The sequence below is a fragment of the Trachypithecus francoisi genome, unplaced genomic scaffold (genome assembly GCF_009764315.1).
Source record: "Trachypithecus francoisi isolate TF-2019V2 unplaced genomic scaffold, Tfra_2.0 Lachesis_group15, whole genome shotgun sequence".
NCBI classification, from domain to species: Eukaryota; Metazoa; Chordata; class Mammalia; order Primates; family Cercopithecidae; genus Trachypithecus; species Trachypithecus francoisi.
The window spans coordinates 62,515,126-62,527,231 of NW_022681460.1; the positions used below are offsets into that span (position 1 = coordinate 62,515,126).

Genomic DNA, 12,106 nt, shown 5'->3' on the forward strand with positions numbered 1-12,106 from the left:
TAGAAGAAGAGAGCCATTTGTTGAGTTGCACATGTGTTCATCTGAATAAAGATGTGTTCATTTGAATAAAGATGGTAGACCCTGGGGCCACTGCTTTTGACAGATCCACAACATATTTAATTATGGCAATTTTTTCATAGTATCAACACAGTTACATAAAGTGGGAATGACAGAAATAGAAATGATTATTCAGGTCAGGCACAGTGGCTCAGCCTGTAATCCCAGCACTTTGGGAGGCCAAGGCAGGCACATCACCTGAGGTCAGGAGTTCGAGACCAGCCTGGCTAACATGGTGAAACCCCCTTTCTACTAAAAGATACAAAAAATTAGCCAGGTGTGGTGGCACGTGCCTGTAATCCCAGCTACTCAGGAGGCTGAGGCAGGAGAATTGCTTGAACCCGGGAGGCAGAGGTTGCAGTGAGCTGAGATTGCACCATTGCACTCCAGTTTGGGCAACAAGAGTGAAACTCCATTTCAAAAAAAAAAAAGAAAGAAATGATTATTCTCTGATTTCATGTGGGCACAATGTCTTGTATTTTACAAATGTATAGAACACCATGATGCAGGCATTGGGATAAAGCTGGGCTGAAGGCAATCTGCAATTGTTGCTATCTTTGGTACCTCTTGCTGATGCAGAGAGGGGACCTTGGGGACCCATCTTCTGTGATATATATGAAGAAGATTCTTTGTAAAGTGAAATAGAATGAAAAGACGGACGAGGAGGACAGGCCCTGGGCCTGGTGGAGGAGGAAGTCAGGTTGCTGTCCTGGCATTTGTCTCTCAGCCTGTGATGGCCCTCGTATTATATTGTGTTGCTCTCAGGGTCTGGTGTCCTAGCTCTATTAGGCAATTGTGAAGTGAAATGGAGAGTGATTGTTTTCCTTTATTTGCCAACTTCAGAAACATCTAGACTAATAGTAATAATAACTAGAACCATAATAATGATGCTAATTATATCTTTCATTCATTGACCACATGCCAGGTACTGAAGCACTAAGTGCTTTTCAGGCATTAGCTCACTTAGTCCCCACAACAGCTCTATGAATGAGATACTATTAGGATCCTGAATTGCAGGTTTATAAATCTGAATTCATGAGAGGTTAAATTCCTAGCTAAAAATCACATAGGCAGTTAATGGTAAAGCTGGGACTCAAACCCAAGCCTTTCTTGCTTTAAAACCCAAGACTTTAACCGTTATACTCTTCTAAATCCCTTTTGACATGTCTTAGTCTGTTCGGGCTGCTATAATGTAATACTATAGTACGGGTGGCTTATCAACAGCAGACACTTATTACTCACAGTTTTGGAGGCTGGAAGTCCAGGATTAGTCACCTTCAAATTCAGTGTCCGGTGAGAGCCCACTTCCTGGTTGATAGATGGCTGTCTTCTTGATGTGTTCTCACATGGTGGAAGGGGCAAGGACCTCTCCGGGTTCCTTTTATTAGGACACTAATTCTATGCATGAGGGTTCTACTCCTATGACCTAATCGCCTCCCAAAGGCCACACTTCCTAATACCATTACACTGGGGATAGGTTTCAACATATGAATTTGGGGGTGGGGGGACATACATATTCAGTCTGTAGCACAACATGGCCTTATGCCATGTACGTTTTATCTATTAAGTATCTCTCAAATCTGTCTACATTTTCCCACCACCATCACTCTAATAATAAATACCATGGTCTTTTCTAAAGCATTACTGCACCACCTTCCTAACTAGTCCGTGGTTATTGATTCTGGCTCCACTTCTAATCTGTTTTTCACATTTTAGCCAAAGAGAAAATTTTAAAACATAAATCTAATCATGTTGCACTGAGAACACTTTAATGACTTCATGTAAAGGACCATCCCTTTGGGGCAGTTTTTAAGACTGGCATAGTCTGCCCTTGACTCTGTTTCCAGCTGCACTGGGCCCACCATTCCCTAAACCTCCTGGCCCCTCCCTTGCTTTTTCTTCTGCAGCCTCATTAGGCTTCCTCAGTTCTTGCAATGCACCATTTCTTCCATAGAGCCTCTGCATATGCTGTTCCCTCTGTCTGGAGCGCTCTCCCAATTCCCCACCTGCCCACGTTCACCTAGTTCCTGCACCTCACTCTTTAGATGTCACTCCCTTAGCAAAGCCTTTCTAATCCCAGAAATAAATTAATTCCACTCCTTTTATTTTTTATTTTTATTTTATTTTATTTTTTTGACTGAGTCTTGCTCTGTCGTCCAGGGTGAAGTGCAGTGGCACGATCTCGGCTCACTGCAACCTTCACTTCCCAGGTTCAAGCAATTCTCCTGCCTCAGCCTCCCGAGTAGCTGGGATTATAGGTGCCTGCAACCATGCTGGCCAATTTTTTTTTTTTTTTTTGACAGAGTTTCACTCTGTTGCCAGGCTAGAGTGCAGTGGAGCAATCTTGGCTCACTGCAACCTCTGCCTCCTGGCTTCAAGTGTTTCTTCTGCCTCAGCCTCCTGAGTAGCTGGGACTATAGGCATGCACCACCATGCCCAACTAATTTTTTGTGTTTTTAGTAGAGACAGGGTTTCACCATGCTGGCCAGGATGGTCTCGATCTCTTGACCTTGTGATCTGCCTGCCTCGGCCTCCTAAAGTGCTGGGATTACATGTATGAGCCACCGTGCCCAGCAGTTTTTGAATTTTTAGTAGAGATGGGGTTTCACCATGTTAGCCAGGGTGGTCTCAAACTCCTATCCTCAAGTAATCTGCCTGCCTTGGCTTCCCAAAGTGCTGGGATTACAGGTGTGAGCCACTGTGCCTGATCAATTCCCATCCTTGAAAGCTCTCACAGCAACATTTGCCTTTGTTTGGAGAATGGGCTTTTATAAGTATTTGTGTGGTTCTCTGATGAATATCTGGCTTTCCCCCATCATACTGTAAGCTCCGTGAAGGCAAGAACCAGGTCAGAGTTTGCTTACCACGGTAGCCCCAGCGCTTAGGACAATATTTGTTATGTGGTAAGCGTTCAAGCAATAATTGTTGAATAAATGGAGCTACAATACCCTTTCCTGGGGTGTGGGAAACTAACAAACCCTTTGCAAAAGTCTAAAATGTGCTTAGTCCTTTTACAGACGATAAAGTTTAGCTGAGAACGGGAGTTCAGCTGCATAGGGAACCAATGCCAGCAAGACAGCTCTATGCTTCTGTCTGTCTCAGCCTGTGAAAACAGAGATTGGGCCTAGTAGAGGAGTTTTAGTGGGTGGAAGCAACGTTTCAGGCTTGCGTTTTAAGTGACTCACTTCTCAAGTAAGTAAACCCAAAGAAAGTAGTTGCTTAATATGTAGAACAGCAAGTTGGTTTCCTGGCGCAGTGGCTCACACCTGTAATCCCAGCACTTTGGGAGGCCGAGCCGGATGGGTTACCTGAGGTTGGAAGTTCGAGACCAGCCTGACCAACATGAAGGAACCCTATCTCTACTAAAAATACAAAATTAGCCAGGTGTGATGACGCATCCCTGTAATCTCAGCTACTCAGGAGGCTGAGGCAGGATAATCGCTTGAACCTGGGAGGCAGAGGTTGCAGTGAGCCGAGATCGCAACATTGCACCCCAGCCTGGGGAACAAGAGCGAAACTCCATCTCAAAAAAAAAAAAAAAAAAAAAGAATAGCAAAGTTGGTACGGTAACTTTCTACCTATCTTCAAAAGCCAGCAGGGTGGATTGGTCCTATGAAGGTAGGGATTGAGAGGATGAGCTGAGCCATTCTGATCTGTTTCTTCTGAGTGGGAAGCCTAGAATTCTGGACCCCATTTTGTGGCCACTGGGCACAGAGTGCTGACCTGGAATAATTATGCTCTGGTGGTTGTCCCCACAAGGGGCTCTGGGCATGCCTCAAGATTGTTGCCCTCAGGCAGAGGCAGGGCATGCATTGAGACTGATCCCAAACACCCCTCCTCCAGGCCCAACTTCTGGATGTATCAAGTTCTGCAATTAGAGATCCATTATTTGGTCTCTCTTTCCCTCTAAAATAATAATAATAATAAGTCAACACAATGAAGAGGAACACATCAGATTGGTTTATCAGACTTGCTTCAGATGTTATTTTGACATGATCCAGAAGAAGGAGAATTTGAAGAAAATGGAAAGCTAGGCAGTGGGAATGTTGGCAGCAGGTAAGGGAAAGGTAGACAGCAAGGAGAAACTTCATCTACTTTATAAACTGCTCCTTCCATTCGGCAAATTTAGAGGATAAAAGACTGTTTTGTTCAGATTGGAGATTCAAGGGGGGAATTATTACTTTTAAGATTATTGCAACATAGCTTCGATTGTTTTAGCTGCAATCGTCCTGTTGGGCTTGGACTTCACTGTTGTTGAAGAGAGACTGTGTTTGACTTTCCTTGGATACCATAAAATCACAACAAAATAAATTCTCCTGAATGCTACCAGGCAACACCAAGATCTCTTACACCACGAGAAGGACTGGTGGCCAAAGATGCAAATGGTTCTGCAATGTACAGGGTGCATACAGTGCATCTGAAGAACCTAAAAGTGGTTTTAGAATAATCTTAATAAACAGTCAAGAATTAAAGATGTCAAGCGCTTTCTCAAGAAGTTTACACTTTATAAATAACATTTAAAAAATTCTATAAAGCCTGACCAGTCTTCCTCAAATTAAGTTATTTCCTACTGACTTGGCAGCCAAAACGGTTTAGGATCTTTTGGAAGTTGATGAAAAAGGAGCCGGCGGATTTTGCTCTTTGCTCTGCATCACGCCCTTCCTGGGACCATCAGGGAACCTCCCAGTCTTTCAGGATAGGTTCCGCTCAGAAAGGTCACCCGGGCAATGGAAATCCCGGGCAAAAGTTAGCTGGCAGGACAGCGCAGCTCCTCCAGGCAGCGGAGGCAGCGCGTCCCGGCTCTCAGGGACATTTCCTTCCCACCTCTACCCCCGGGAGGTGGTCCCGGTATAAAGGCTCGCTGAGAGGGTGGGTCACAGCACAGCTTTGCAGCTGCGGAGAAACGCCCAAGGCCGTGTATCTCCAGGAGGTAGGGAAGCCTGCGAGCCTCCAGGTCCCCGCCCCCAGCTTTCCAGGCACCGGCGCATCCCGGAGACGGGCGCTGGGCTCGCTGCACTGAGCTAGGGAGGGGGTGTGGCGGGCCAGGGCGGTGCGGGGACCCTGTCCAGAGGCCCAACCGTCCTGGCTGACCTTCCTTTCCGACAGGAGCGGTAGCTGCGAGGTGGGGAAGGCGAGAGGGGAGGCCTCACCCCACAGCGTGCAGCCGGGAGGAGGAACCGGTCGCGGAGGGCGGGGAGCCGGGCTGAGCAGCCCGGCGCGGGAGTGAGTGTGGGCGAGTCAGCCAGGGTGAGAGCGGGCGCCGGGCCGCGGCCGCCGGCCGCAGCGGGCTGAGATTGTTGTCCTCTGTCACCAGGGCGGCCGGGCTCCCGCAATCCTGCAGACCGCGCCCGATCCCGGCGACAGGGCGGGCGGACAGCCGCGCATCCCCGGGGTCCCGCCGAGCCTGGGCGCAGCGAGCCGGGAGGAGGCGTTCGCTTGCATCGCCTCGCTGCTGGGAAACTGAACGAGGCCGAGAGACAAGGTAAAAGGAAAGACAGAGACTGGGAGACAGGGAGAGACAGAGACAGGGAGAGGAGAGAGGTGCAAGACGAACACATTGCAGACAAATTGTCAGCAAGTTTGTGCCTGCACGCTTGGGCTCTGCGTGCTTGATGGGAGGGGGTGGTAGCAGTGATGTGTGTCTGTGTGCGATACTCATACATAAGGAGACTAGGAGGTTGGGGAGCCTCTTTGCATCTCGTACGTAGATGTCCCTATTAATATCCCCCTCTCTGAGGTTGTCATTTCCGCTTGTGGCACATCCCCTGGGCTCCAATGGTGCAGAAGCAAAAGGCAGCCACCCTCTTATTGTGATGGTCGGTACTGTTGCTACTATCAGATGGGAGAGGTAGGGCGTTGAACAGATTCTAGGAGCCTCCCTTCCTCCACCCCCTGACTATTTTTGGAAGGGCTGGGGGGGAGGGAAATGACTTGAAGGCTGCGCGGAGGCCCGGGCGCGTCAGACTCCAGCGGCGCTGTCATAGTGCAGTTGCTTCCCAGCAGAGCCTGCATTGGAGGGCAAGATAACTTTCATCTCCTCTTTGAAAGATACGTTTCACATAGAGATCTTGCATTGCTGGCGGAGGAGTTCTGGGAAATGGTGGTGGACAGGCGGCCAGGTGCATCGCAACGGGCAGGCATCCGTGCAAAATGAAGCAGCCATCAGCCGCACAGGAAGGAAAGCCCCTTGGGAAGGGAGGCTGGGTGTGCTGACTGGGATCCCAGGCTTTGGAAGCTGGAAGTTCTGCCCCCTTCGGTAAATAGAATCAGGTCCAGCCCAGAGGAAAATATCAGCAATGAAGCCTTAGCATCCCAGAATGTTCACTTCTGAGCTTTTCTTTTTGGGGTGGAAAATTTGTATCTGAAATGTTCCTGTGAATGTTAAGAAAGTTAAAAATTAATTATTTTTCTCTTCTTTAATGCCCATTCATTTTTCGTCTTGATCTGAGAATGACTTTCCCAAAGACAACAATCGTATACAGAAGCCAGACCTATGCAAGAGAAAGTATAATAATTTTCAATGAGGCAAAGGTCATTAATATGACCTACATCTTCATAAAATGCAGATTTAATCACAAGTCATGACAATTGTTCTTTGAGAGGCTTTTTATTCCCCATGGTGAAAAAAGATTTGTAATATGGCCAAAAAGTTCCTGACATCACCAGAACAGTGTGACAAAATACATACCTATTTTTTCTTGTGTGTTCATCACTTTGTGGCAGATTTAGAGCAAAATGTGAGAGATCTATACTAACTTAATACGTTTCATGTTGAAGATTAAGAAACAGCTTCAGACTGACCCAGATAATAATATTTGCTAGGCTTTGAAAATATTTGCTTAGCTCTTATTTTATAGACTCACTTTCATCTTTCTGAACTAATGATGTTCACAAACTGGTTTTCTTCTGTCCTCATTGACCTCATTTAAGAACTCTTTTTTACTTGATTCCTTCCTGCCAGGGAGTGGGGATTGGAGAAAGCTAGTTTGCCATTTAAAAATGTTCAAGAATTGTTTGGTGCTGCACTGGGCCTAATTTCTGATAACTATGCTGCACACACAGCATCTTGGAAATGAAAGGAGGTGTGACTGTCACAGGATGTAGGAAGCCCATAACTGGGTAAGGTTTCACAACTCTAGCTCTAGCTACTGCAGTCACACCCTGTGGTCTGACTGTGACAGGCATGCAGGGCCCAAACACCTCTGCAGGGTCCTCTGTGTGTCTGCTCTTAAATGTGTACTTCCTTGTGGTCTGATCTAAGGAGAACTAATGTTTGGCAAGGCATGCAATATATATTCTAGCAAGGGATGGAAAGAAGGTTGCAGATGTTTTTGGGTGTAATTTATACTTTAGGCTTACAATAAACAAAATTTAATTTTGACACTGAATATCTTTCATGCTGAACTGCTATACACTTTGTCTTTTGCTTACTTGTTCATGTTCTTCTAGGGAAAAGATCATTTCTTATTGTTACTCTGTGTAATTCATACTAGTGAATAAGAAACAGCATTGTTCCCTGATAACCTGCACACATATATTAGTAGTATACTTATACTAACTCAAAGATGTCCCTGTTCTTCTCTACCTTTTAGCCATCTTAGTGTTCATTAATTAGTATCATTATTAATGGGTGAATAGAAAAATAATAATTAAATTTAAAATTAAACAGCACATGAACTCTCTTCAGCAAAAGATGAATAGAAGGGAAACTGAAATTTATTCATGACTTGAAAAATTTTGTTCAATAGTGGGCTTCAATATTAGTGCTATTCTTATACATGTTTAGACATTTAATTAGTATCTGTGCTTCCTCCTGTTGTGAATCTGTTTATGTATTTATGTTCTCAGTTCATTTTCTTTTTGGTTAGAAATGAGCCACGTTGTCTCTGGTTGTTGCAGGGTTTGAAATTTTCTGCAGTAGTTTCCTAATACCTAGAAATTCAGTCACATTGCTTATATATGTTCTTGTGGCTTAGTAGTATTTCTTCAGTGCTTTTCTTAGTGTATTCCTTTTTAGTAACACAAACAAGAAACTGATTCAAGAGCCAATGTCCATTCTGCCAAGAGACAGAAAAAATTGAGTTGTGGTATTTCACAACTGTGCTTTTTCACAGAGTGATGTTGAGAAGAGTATGTCTTTCAGCTGGGAGCATCCCAAATAGCAGATAGTCCAAATTCCCTCTGTGTCCTGAATTTAAAAAAATGCAGCAGATGGTTATTGATTGGGTGGGTGTTTTTTTTTTTTGCTTCTATAGTAGCCTGGACTTTTCCATTACAATACTTGCCCTCCTTTGTTGTAACGTTGTTTATATCATCTTCCTCTACTGGCACATAAGTTCTAAGAGGGGCTTGTCCCTCCTGTTGACTGCTGTTTACTCAGTACCATGGTCCCTTACAAATAGCTACTCAATACATATTTATCGTGAAATAATAAATACGGGAGTCTTACCTTTCTGCTAATTATGAGGTGGATGTATTTAGCTGCATCATAATCTTAGTTCCGTCCCCTGGAAAAATTTGGAGATGGTGCAGGGACTATTTATTGGTATACAGCTCATCAGTGTCCACCAAATTCTCCCATTCCATCCCAATGCCTAGCTTCACTCTTCATTCCCTCTCCTTCGTGCCCCCGCAGTATCCTGCACCTATTAAAAACTGTTTTATTGATCTTGGGAATAGTGAGTTCATTGATGTTCTGGATCTGCCTCTGGTGTTCTGGTTCTGTCGTGTCCATAGCCAGAACACTGCTACATAAACAGTCAGCTGGAGGATCTCATGACCTTGCACCAGTCGTTGTTTTAGCTGTGCCTTGTGCTGCCATTGGTTTTGGAACTGAAGAGCACACTAGGGAGTACCTCTGCATTTTAGGGTCATCTCTCATATTGCAGGTGGAGAAACTGGGACCAGGGGAAGGAAAATGGAAACTAGTATTTGCTGAAACTCTGCTACATGCCAATCAATCTGCTGGAAACATGACATATTTATCTTTTAAAAAATTAATTTAAGCAGGATGAAATTAAACCTAATTTGGCGTAAGTATACGTCATTTTACAGATGAAGAAAGAAGGACTCAGAGAAGCTCACTTTTCTTAAGCCTGCGTGCATAGCAAGAGATAGAATTAAGATTCAGCTCCAGGTCTTTCTTAGTCCAAAGTCTGCGCATTTCCTGGTACCACACTCTCCTCCAATAGGCAGTTGTTGAGGACCTTCATACACAGAACCAGCTCAAAATCACCCAACTAGCTGGGATAAAGTTTAGCCTAGAACTGATATTTCCTAATTCCCAGTCTCCTTTTTATTAACATCATTTTAAATTTCTTATCAAATCATGTAATGAGATAAAGCGTCAGTAAAAAGCAAGAAAATCATGATTTCACAATATAGGAAATATGTGTACATGTGAATGATGAAAGCAAAATGTTTAATGCCTGAAAAAGGAAGGATATTGCATCCACTTTTTTTTGCATTGAAGAGGAAGAGGTTTTGTGGGGATTTTCTCATAAATGTAAAGTATTATGAACTTGATTCAGTGAAACAAAAAATATATATCAGAGGCCGAGGATGTGGTCAGGGATATACTTGGTGTCAATGAATGAGATTTTGCAATGTTATAGCCTCTATACCAGTGAAATGTTCATAGTTTGTTTAGAGTGAGGTAAGACTAGCAGTAGTGAAAGGTAGAAGCCAAATTGTACCTATGATAGTATGGATTACTAGTGTTAGAGGCCTGAGTGGAAAATAACGGTGAATGTTGGTTGGTGTGTTTAGGAAAAGCTTCAAGTGGTATGCGGTTCCTGGGTTAGGTATTTAGATTTGTTCAGCTGAAAGTGTTCTTCAGAGGGGTGATGTGAAGGGGCAATAAAGAAATTGCTCCTGAGTTGTTCCAAGATATGAAGCATGAAGGGGAGAGTGTTTGGCTGTAAAACCTATACAGCCCCTCTTCTGCTGCGCTCAATTAATGGCATCCCAAATCCTGAGAGTCATCTGAGACTCCTCAGATATACACCCTGGAAATCCCACCTATACCCACCCCTACCCCGGGTGACCAGTCACCAAGTCTTACAAATTCTGCTCCCTAAAGCTGTGTTGTATTTGCTTCTCCACTCACTCTGCTCCCTCTGTCTGATTTCTGTCTTTTGTCATCTTCCACCTGGATTCCTGAGATACATTCCCAACTGATCTTTCTGGATCTTCCAGTTTTGTCCTTCTCGAATACACCTTTTAAAACCATAGCTACAATAATCCCAGTTATACCTTCTCACTTCCAGCTTAAAATCTCTCAGTGGCTTCCAGTGGCCTGCTAGAGAGCCAGAACCAAACTTCTGAGCATAGCACTCAGGGCCCTCTGTCATCCGGACACAACCTCACTCTCTACCCTCTTTTTCCAGAATGTCACCTTGTAGAGTTTCTCAGTGTCTGACTAGTGGTAGTTCCATGTCCCAGTCATGCTGTTACTCATGCCCAGGCCTTTGCTCAAGCTCTTCACCCTGCCCAGGATGTGTCTTTCATATGTTTCACCTGAGTGACTAACCCATTTACCAAGACTCAGCTCGGGTGTCTGCTCCTTGCCAAGAAGGACACCTTTCCAGAACACCCACACTGGCATAGCCGCCATCCTCTGTATCCTCGCATCTTGGTATACGCACTTAGCCCTGGTATTTTTATATTATCTCTTCTATGTTTTATCTCCCACTGTGTCCTAAGCTCCTCAAAAATAGTCTCTGTGTCACATCCACCTTAGTAATCCCAGCATTGAGCTCTGGCACTCTGAATGTGTTAGTTATGCTGTGAAAGTAAAACTGGATGAATAGTAGGCACATGCAGGGAAATTCTGAGTTTAATGTAATGAGAGAGAGAGAGAGAGAGAGAGAGAGAGAGGGCGTGCACAATATTTCAGGATTAGTCTACCAAGCTATGTGAATGTGAATTAGAAGACGATAGAAGCAGAGTGATTTCTGTTGCAATGATTTACTGAAATCCCTTTTAATTCCATAATTCTTGATTGAAGATGGGGACTGTGTGTTAATCATCTGTGAGCTGTGGTGCTGAGCCCAGCTTGGAGTGGGGTATCTGAAATGAAATGAATGTCTTTAATATACATGCAGATACATGATATAGATAATAGATAGAGTGGTTGGTTGGTTGATTGATTTCAGAAAGTTTTATTTTTGCATTTGAAAACCTAACTTCCTAACAGCTTAGGGGAGCCATTTTTAAGGTCCTTCATGCACTGTTCACTATCTGTTATTCTCCCAGATTAAGATAGCTTTTGTATGTGGGCAGGTGGAATATTTTTACCCAGGAGATACAGGCTGCTAATGGGCACACAATTCTAGCAGGGCTATAGGTATGTATGTGACAGCCCAGTCACAAGTAATTATTTCTCCACGAAGACTCCCTTGGAGAGTCACCCACTGAGAAGTACCTCTCTAGCCTATAAGACACCAAGTATTGGGTCCTACTTCTAGTAAATACTCCTTTCAAGTAGCCAAGAGAAGTTTGCCTGTATCTTCCTACCAATGACTGCTGTTCACTGCATCACTATCCCGTGTCTTGCTTAGTAATTGCTTTCTTGCTCCAGTACATCCTTCTGATGCATTGCACTTGGAGCAGCACCAGTGTGCAAAGGTTTGCATCCCCCCCCTTTTTTTTAAGGTAATAGGCTAAAGAGCATATTACTGGCTTTGCATTCATACATTCTGACCAGATACCAATATATAATAGTATTAGTAATGCCATTTTAAAATAAATTGTAATTCATAATTTCACTCTATTACTTAAGAAATCCTTCATGAGCAGTGCTCTTTTATGGACTGTAATCCAAGTTATAATATAATTTTTATAGCACTCACAGACTTCTCTCATTTTCTTTTTTCCTTCAGGAAGGTGGACCATCTCACATGTATGAGCTTTCTTTAGGAGTTTTGCTTTTGCCATTCTTCCCTTCTTCCCCTCTTCCCCTATTCCTTTTTTTAACTTTCATCATCATAACCTAGAAATGCAATGGGTACTGTGGCCAGGTACAGTGGCTCACGCCTGTAATCCCAGT

At 44.1% G+C, this 12,106-nt stretch overlaps 1 protein-coding gene across 15 annotated transcripts in view; it reads left to right on the plus strand.

The window, feature by feature from the left end:
* The first annotated feature begins 4,969 nt into the window (after positions 1 to 4,969).
* The window catches only part of SYNE1 (spectrin repeat containing nuclear envelope protein 1), a 538,457-nt gene continuing 531,320 nt past the window's right edge, over positions 4,970 to 12,106 (plus strand). For 10 of the 15 annotated variants that reach the window (XM_033235044.1, XM_033235022.1, XM_033235029.1 and 7 more), the window contains exon 1: positions 5,267 to 5,539. The gene's annotated coding sequence lies outside the window, so the exon portion shown is untranslated. Of the gene's footprint in view, positions 4,988 to 5,160; positions 5,180 to 5,265; positions 5,540 to 12,106 lie in introns of those variants that run through there. The other 5 variants (XM_033235035.1, XM_033235036.1, XM_033235034.1 and 2 more) reach the window with 3 other exon arrangements.